General features: G+C 45.5%; 1 long non-coding RNA gene across 1 annotated transcript; it reads right to left on the minus strand.

Moving 5' to 3' along the window:
• Positions 1 to 2,213: 2,213 nt before the first annotated feature.
• On the minus strand, positions 2,214 to 7,557 carry LOC129784378 (uncharacterized). The gene is made up of 2 exons (XR_008747042.1): positions 6,666 to 7,557; positions 2,214 to 2,916 (listed from the first exon to the last, which is right to left on the minus strand). It is a non-coding gene; the product is annotated as an uncharacterized LOC129784378 (long non-coding RNA).
• Between the last annotated feature and the right edge of the window lie 546 nt (positions 7,558 to 8,103).

The following is an 8,103-nucleotide window of genomic DNA, read 5'->3' on the forward strand; positions in this document are numbered from 1 at the left end:
CCACTAGTACTGCAAAATCTTTGCTTTTAAGATTTTGTCCCTGAAAAGGATGCTGCTTGTCTTTTAGGTACTTATGGAACACAAACAAAGGTTGATGGTTAATCTCAGCTGTTTTGTGCTCACAGTAGTAACCGACAGTGACGTCTATTGAGGGTTCTGCTCTCACGCACGGGGAGCACTGAAGTGTGGCAGGAAGCGAGGAGAAAATGTGTGCAAAAACAGGAAAAGGAGAGGAAACTGGGTGTGAATTTAAGAGGCAGGGGCTGCACTGGACAAGGCTGAAAGCCAGACTGAGCCTCAGGGTGGAGGGTGGGTGGTATGTGATCTCAGATGAGATGCAGAGGGTAAATACAGGCAGCAGTCAAGCTGCCCTGTTCCTTCCATCAGCAGTGCACTTCTGCCTGGCATGAGGGTCCCACACAGGTTTACGAGGAGGTGGGGCTGGTAATCTTGTATTTTCACCCTATGAAAATGTTTAAAGTTTCAGACCAGGAAAGAAACCAGCTGGAAGATGGAGGAAAGAGCCAGCTCCAAAGTGACTGGGAACTCCTAGTTTGGGTACAGGAGTACCCCTTCTCTGTAGAATGGTACTTGGAAAAATGAGGAATTCAACATTTTCTCAGCAAAAAGAGTTCGCTAGAAAATGTTGTTCTTGCATAAGATCAGCAGTAGTTGGAGAAAGGCCTTTCTTCCTGCTCTTTCTCATTGCAGGGACTTGCAGATAACAGTCCTTACAGTCACACCTTCTTCCCAGAGGCATGTGTTTGCTCTCTACCTACAGCTTAGGCAGGACTTTGGGGCTCCACACATCTGTACATGGCCTCTGAGGAAGGCTGTGACCATCTGCAGAAATGGGCAACCAGCAACCTTGCTGTGTGAATCAGCTGCAGTCATGGAGTGATGATCCTCCTAAACCGGGTTGGATCCCAGGCAATGGGATGAATCCCCGGGAAATCAATAAGCTCTAATTTCCCAGAAACCCTTCATGTTAGAACTAAGAGAGATGACGCTGAAAGCTTTTCAGTGCAGAGAATGATGAATGCAGTCCGTTGTTGCTGCTGCCGCTGCCGTTACTATTATTACTATTAATAAAGAATCGCTCTTTCTTCCCGATAATTGCCTTTGAAATGTTTCCCTGGTAGAAGCTGGATCAACTGCTTTCCCAGAGAGGGGTTTTTTTCTGACCCCCTGTGCTGTGACGTGTCAGGCCAGTGTAAAGCTTGGAGCCCTTGCCCTGCCAACTGACTGGCAGCTGGGGGGGAGCAGCTCCCCAGGCACACTGCTCCTAGGGCTGCCCTCACCAGCACTGCTCCCACACCTGGGAGGGAGCGCTGCCAGCCTGCAGCAGAGGATAGGAGTGTAACCAGTCCTGTAGATGAGGGGAATTATTTCGTCCAGGATTTTGAAATGAGCAACCAAGCAGGCACACTGTCCCAAGCCTCAGTCCTGTGGGAGGAAAAAACCAAAGTGCCCCAGCACACGTGGGGCTGCCTTTGGGAAAGGGATGGATTTCCTCTTGCTGCAGACCGCCTGCTGCAGTTGTAGGGCTGTGAAAGGGAGGCACTGCACGGCCTGGTGCCAGGCAGCAGAACAAAACTGACGTGCGTCTTGGGCACACATAGCTACACATTGCTATCAGCCCACTTGTCTTTCTGCTAGGAAAAGGTGCTCTGAAAGCAAAACCACTGCTTTCCTGCGAATGCAGCTGTGCTAGCATCCTGCTTTGCCAGAGGCATTGCCTGTGGGGCAGGAGGCATGCGTGGGGGCAGGAGGCATGCGGGCACCCAACTGGGACAAGAGGGACATCCCCTCCGGAGCAGCCTGTGGGACATGCCCTAGCAGCCCTGCTTGGCACCTTTCAGACTTACTTAGATCCTTACATTTCAATCTGAGGCCTGCTCTGGCTTATGCCACTTGTTCATGGTGCCAGCCAAACCCGGAGCACCAGGGTTTCAGCTCTGATCGTAGTCACTGACTCTCTTTTGCACTGGCAAGCCTGAAGACAAACACAACAGAAGGGGACACACTAGCATCCTGTGTTAATGGGCACACAGCAATGAGTGATGGGACTCGGACCCCAGGGTGTTCATAGGCATCTGTGGGTGCTGTTTACACCAAGAAAGACACTAATAGGCACTCTGCTGCCACAGTGCGAGTCTAATTTGAATTCTTCGAGACACTGATCTTTTATGAGACAGAAAAAATGCAACAAGTAACAGGTTTGGTAGCATTTAAAACTGATGTCCAGCTAGCAGTACACATCCCAGCCAAGCTTACTTGAAAATGGAAAATGATTGTATTTTAATTTCATTTCCATGTAGACAGTGCTAAAACTACAGGTTTCTAAAGCAGTCCTTCACTCAGTGTTTAATGCTTTCATGCTCAGTGCTTAATTTCGCTCGTATACTAGTTGGTTTTTTTATCCATTGTAGTATAACTTCACTTAGGCAGGGACACATGAGGTGCTTGAGTCCTTCCACCACTTTGCTCAGTAAGTGCCCTGAGAGCATTTGCTGAAGCTTGCGCTATGTTTTAGCCAGTTTCAGCTCAACCACAGAACGCTACTTTGTCAAATAAAACTGTTGAGACAGGTCTGAGATGGCTCAGCCTTTTGTTGAAGCATATGTATCTTCCCTTACCAAAAATAACAAAAAAAAAAAAAAAAAGAAAAACAAAAAGAGCAGGAAGGCAAAAGAGATGTTTAAAATATTTTCCTGAACTGCACAATGATGAGCAGTTCCGGGTTTAGTGCAATCTCTTTCTCTGGCCAAACATGGTAAGGAAGTGACTGTTACCCACAGCACACGCTTGCAAATAGCTCCTTTCAGCAGCTGGAGGAAGCGAGAGACGGCTGCTCAGCTTCACTGTCGCTAGCTTGAGTTCAGAGAAAGCCAGCAATCCGCAGAGATGCCATGTCTGTATCAAATGAAGGAGGAAGTGATTAAAAATTACTCATTCCAAAGATAAATCTAAATCACTGAATTGTCTTTCATTTTCCCTGAATATGAAAATAAAAATACAGTCAAGTTTAGGATTTCCCTAAAAAGGAGTCCAGAGCAAGAGAAGGGGCCTGGCTAGCCTACTGTAGCCCAGAGCAGGGATCCAAATGCCTGGGGCTGGTGGCAGGCCCTTGCTGTCTTCTTGGCTTTCTCTCCACTCTTGATCACAGGAACATGGCACCTAAAACTTGTACAGAGCCACCTCTGTCCCCATTTCTCACCTGGGGCTCAGCAGCTGCTCTGATCCTTTACACTAAGGCTGCACTTGTCCACCCAAAACCAGCATTTCACCAGGGGAACAGAATGAGAGCACCCTATCGCTCCTACGTGCACCACGGTGCTTTGCATGGAGATCTGGGAGTGTGTGGGGAAGAAGAGGACGGTGGCTCATTGCTGTGGCTTTTCCCCTCCTCCTGCCTGCGGCTCCTGCTGCTCTGCCATGTATCCAGCAGTGCAGGCAGTGGGGTGCTGCTCACTGCCACCTTGCCTGTGGTTAGCCCCACGTCTCCAAATTTGGCCACCTGAATTGCTAACTTCCATGGTGTTAATCTGTGAGCTGGATCCTCCCCGTTTTGTGAAATAAATGAATGATGTAAAGTTTTACTGCATGGTGCGAAAAGGTTCACACTCACTCATTTTCACTGCGCTCGCTTGATTTCTGGTGAAGCTGCCCTGAGTAGAGCGAGGGCTTTGGAGCTGCAGGAGATCACAGCCACAGTGGAGAGGATCAGCCCAGCTCTTGGTGCGGCTGCAAGCACACCCAGGGACCCCGCGAGGTGATGCTGAGCTGGCAAAGGCAACTGGGGAGTCCTAGCAGTGACCGGCGTTAAAATCTCAGCTCACTTAAATAAATGCCAGCTGCCTCTGCGGAGGGGCGGGGAGCTTCAACTGTGGGGCAGAAGGTTTCCCTGGCTGTAAGCGTGCTAAGCTAAAGCCCTCTCTGCATCGAGTCACCAAAGGGTGACCTTTTAGCAGTAACAGAGGAGAGGTCTGTAAAGGCAGGGGATTATAGAAATGTTAGGAGCAGTAGGCCTTGTTTGCCTTAACAAAGCACTGTCTGAAGCAGCATCATGTGCAAACAATAAAGAACTTAAGCTAAAAAGGCTGGCGGGGGAAACCTGTGACCACTTGACAGGAGGAAGGCTGAGGTCCACTGATTCAGACCCTGTATTTCAGCTGGGCTCCGCTCACAGCCTCCCCGCCTGTCAGGGAAGAGCATTGAGCAATGTTGCTGAAAGATAGGGAGAGATATCTTTAGGGACAGTGGAAGGAATACCCACAAAAGCCAGCTCCCTATTTCTACCCCACATTCAAAGCTGCAAAAATTCATATGCAACTATAAATCTATTGCTTTGTAATCATAAACTGCCTTTTTGTGTTTTAATAGGAAATGATCTGATAATTTCACTGAATGGTATTTTTAGGTAATTTAAGAAAAGACAGTTGATTGTAGACTTTCATAAGTTGTTTAGCAAATAAATATAAAACTGAAGAAAAGCATGACAATGTTTTCAGTGGCAATTTGGTGGCAATTTTCACAGACACAATAGTGCTACATGCAAAATGTATTTCTTTTCATGTCACTGCTGACATAAATCAGATATCCTACCGCTACTGTTTTTTTTTGGCTGCAAATTCATCTCAGAAAATTTGCATTTTGAGTGTTAATAATGCAATATCAGAAGAACTTATTGACTAATGTTTTTTGATCCCATCAATAACAGCTTCTGGAGGTAGTTCCTGGTAACTGAATAATGTATTGATTCCTATACCAGACTCCTGCCCCAAGTTTTTTAAAGGTAATTTATGACTGTAATATCTTTTGAAGATTAGCTGTTTCAAAATTTTCACACTTACAGTTTACAAAGCCAATTTGTTTACAGGTATTATGAAGAGAGTGAGAAATTGAGGAGGATGGAAGAGGTTTCAATAAATACCTGCTATATGACAATTTCCAAGGTGTTATTAAAGTACATTCCTTTCAAGTCATACTCAGTAGCTACACAATAGCTGGACAACCATTTTACCAAAGTTAAACTTTTTAAAGATATTTACTTCACTCTATTTTTCATCTAGTTTTTTCTTTTTTCATTATTTGCATATTATTTACTATTGTCATTAATGTTTTTGAGAATGCGTTATTCTTATTATTTATATAGAATAGAGATAACTTGGCATCAGTAACTTTAGAGAGCACCAGAAAATAAGAAAATATTATATTTATACCTCATAAACTATCATTTCAATCTTCTGACTATTAATTTAGAAGAATTAAAACAATACAGCTTCTTACATCAGCCTTGCCCTAGATTACAAGAGGAGGTCTTGCCTTCATTATTATATCTATCAAAAGCAAAAAAGTGTGGGTTTAAGCCCTGCAGAATTTTCTACTGAACATGTGTTTTCTGTGCTTTCTGTGGATAAGTTCATGGGCCTTGAGCATTGCTGAAACTGTAATTGCAAGCATTTATGTAATGAGGTGAGTGGGTTTTGCACAAGAATTAAAGAGTGGGGAGCAGGTGAGTGTTGTCAAGGGGAGTCAGGGTGAAGGAGGTTGTCAGTGGTGTTCTTCAGGGACACATTTGGAAACCAACACAAACCAATTCATTCGTTATTGACCTTGGTACTAGAACTTGCTCTAAGCTTAAGACATGTGTCAGTAATATGAAGTGACACAGGGTCACTAAGGATGAAGAGAACAGGAGCATCATTCAAGGAGGACCCTGTGAATTAGAGCAACAGGAACAGGGTGAATTATAGAAACACAAAATGAAAAAACATGGGCATAGACTCACAAAAAGCTGGGTCCCTGTGTCAGAGGCAGCAGAGAGGGCAGAGGGAATGTGGATAGGTGGCTGAAGATCTGTGAACCACCAGTGTGATACTGCTGGGATTCAATTTCTAGGGACTGTGAGGAGCAGGACCGAATGGCTGGAGTAGTCCCAGGCAGTCCTTTTCCAATCCTACGTTGCTCTACTTCTATGATGCATCAATCCAAGCATGTTCAGCAGAAAAAAGGAAGCTTTAGTACCACAATACGAGGCATATGTAAGAATACCTGGAGAATATTAGAGTTGCTTTACGTTAAAAAAAAATAAAATTAAACTGAAACAGGAGCAGAGAAAAGCTACCAAGGTGATACAGGAACTGAGAGTAACTAATGAGATGAGATTACTGGATCTTTGCTTATTTAGCTTAGCAAAAAGAAAGTTAGGAAAGAACAAGATTACTTCGCTTAAATAAATTACTCAGAGAGTGTATAGTGAAGAGGAAGAAGCATCACTGAAATGAGAGGATAAGGACAGTGATACAGGCAGTCCTGGATTTAGAATCCTTGGGCATTTTTACAGTGGGTGTTGAAGAAAACACAATTTACAATTTCTATTGTTACCTTCCTCTGCTGCGCATTTTCTAGCAAACCAGCACACTGCGTATTTGGCCAGGATGGATGGAAGCTGAAGAAGGCTGAAGGAGGATGACCCATCTGGGTCAGTTTTCTTGTTGTCCTCTGAAGGAGAGTGGTGACTTTGTCTGTCATCACTCACTCCTTTGTGAGCTTTTCTGCAGTCTGTATCCTGACCTAAAGAGACAAACGGCCACTGGATCAACAGCTCAGGGCTAGTAACAGCTGCCAGGGAACCCTGAGAAGCTGCAGTACACACTTACCCTGTATCCTGCTGCCCTCCCCCTGGCTTCGTTTTGCATTTTGTGTGCTACAGGAGCCTGGTGAAGTGAAAACCAACAGTCGCTGGGTCCTGACAGCCAGATAATCCTGGAGCTGCAGAGGTTGCTTTGCAGTGGGAGGCCCTGAGGGCTGTTCCAGCTGGAGCAGCTACTGAACCCTGAAACAAAAGCTGAGCACTGTGGAAGTCCACGGTGGGGACAGGGAGTTGCTTGCAACCTGCCAGCTGTCTGTGGAGTGGGCTTAAGTATTAATTTCCTCAGAGTGCTAGGGGTAAAGCTAAGGATAAAGTCAAAAGGGCATCTGCTTCAGCCTGGCTCCAATATTATGTTTTCCCCATCTTTTTTCTCCATATGCTCAAGCAATGCTGTACCTGCCTGCTAAGACAAAACGCGGAGCACAGAGTGTGCGAGTGAAGGTGGGCATGCTGCTCTGGCATCGCACATGAAGGCTGCCTGTGTTGCCAGGCTCTGTCTCCTTCCCACAGCCCTGGCCAGGAGCTGCAGCCATTGCTTTTGCTGGCAACAGGAGTGGTCCATGGCTGCAGTACACCCAGGAACCCCCTTTCTCTTCCATCCTCCTGGGATTTATGCAATAGCCCTTTTACATCTCTGCCCATGCAGACAGTCAGACTTAAAGGTGAGAAAAGAAATCCAGCTAGTGGGGGTCACTGCTTTTTGTCCTGTTTGTGAAGCATGAGAAATTCCCGCACACAGTAATCTCCCCAGCTGGCAAAAAAAAATTATGGGCTGTACCGTATTTACCTGTGTGAAAGCTAGATGCAGCCATGTCTTCACAGACTTTCCTTCATGTCCACAAATGAGAGCAGGGAAGACCAAACCCCAGGAACTACTCTGAACTTTAACTCAGCCAGCATTTAAGCATGTGCCTAACTTTAACTGCTTGGATAATCCTGTTCTAAAACTTGCTGCTTGTGTTGCCTGGCTGTGGTCAAAAGGTCTTTGGGACTCTTGATGAATGAGGACTAGGGGTATTCAGGGAGCTGAAAATAATGGGTTAGATCCTGCTTACCTAGCGCAGTCATGTCATTCCGTTCATGGTCTGACTGCTCGTATAAATAAAAAGAATAGGATCTGACCCAGTCTTTGCACCTAGTTGGAAAAAATCCCTCTTCTGGGTTTTGAGAGCAGTTTCTTAAAACAGCTTTTATTTGTTCAGCCTTTAAACAGACAGATTGTCTCTAAACCCTATCAAGTTCTGATTAAATTGTTGTGCAGGAGTCAACAGGTACATATTAAATGGGCTGTGAGATTACTTTCCGTCCTGAATGGCAGCACCATGTCTAATTAGAAAAAGAGAAATGTGGCTGGAGGAATGAGACACAGAACTGCAGCAGGAGCTCAGATAGAGCCAGGGGAGTGGGTACCGTGAGTACCTAATACAGTCTTCAGACCTTTGACC

This window comes from Falco peregrinus, chromosome 4 (assembly GCF_023634155.1).
Source record: "Falco peregrinus isolate bFalPer1 chromosome 4, bFalPer1.pri, whole genome shotgun sequence".
Lineage (NCBI taxonomy): Eukaryota > Metazoa > Chordata > Aves > Falconiformes > Falconidae > Falco > Falco peregrinus.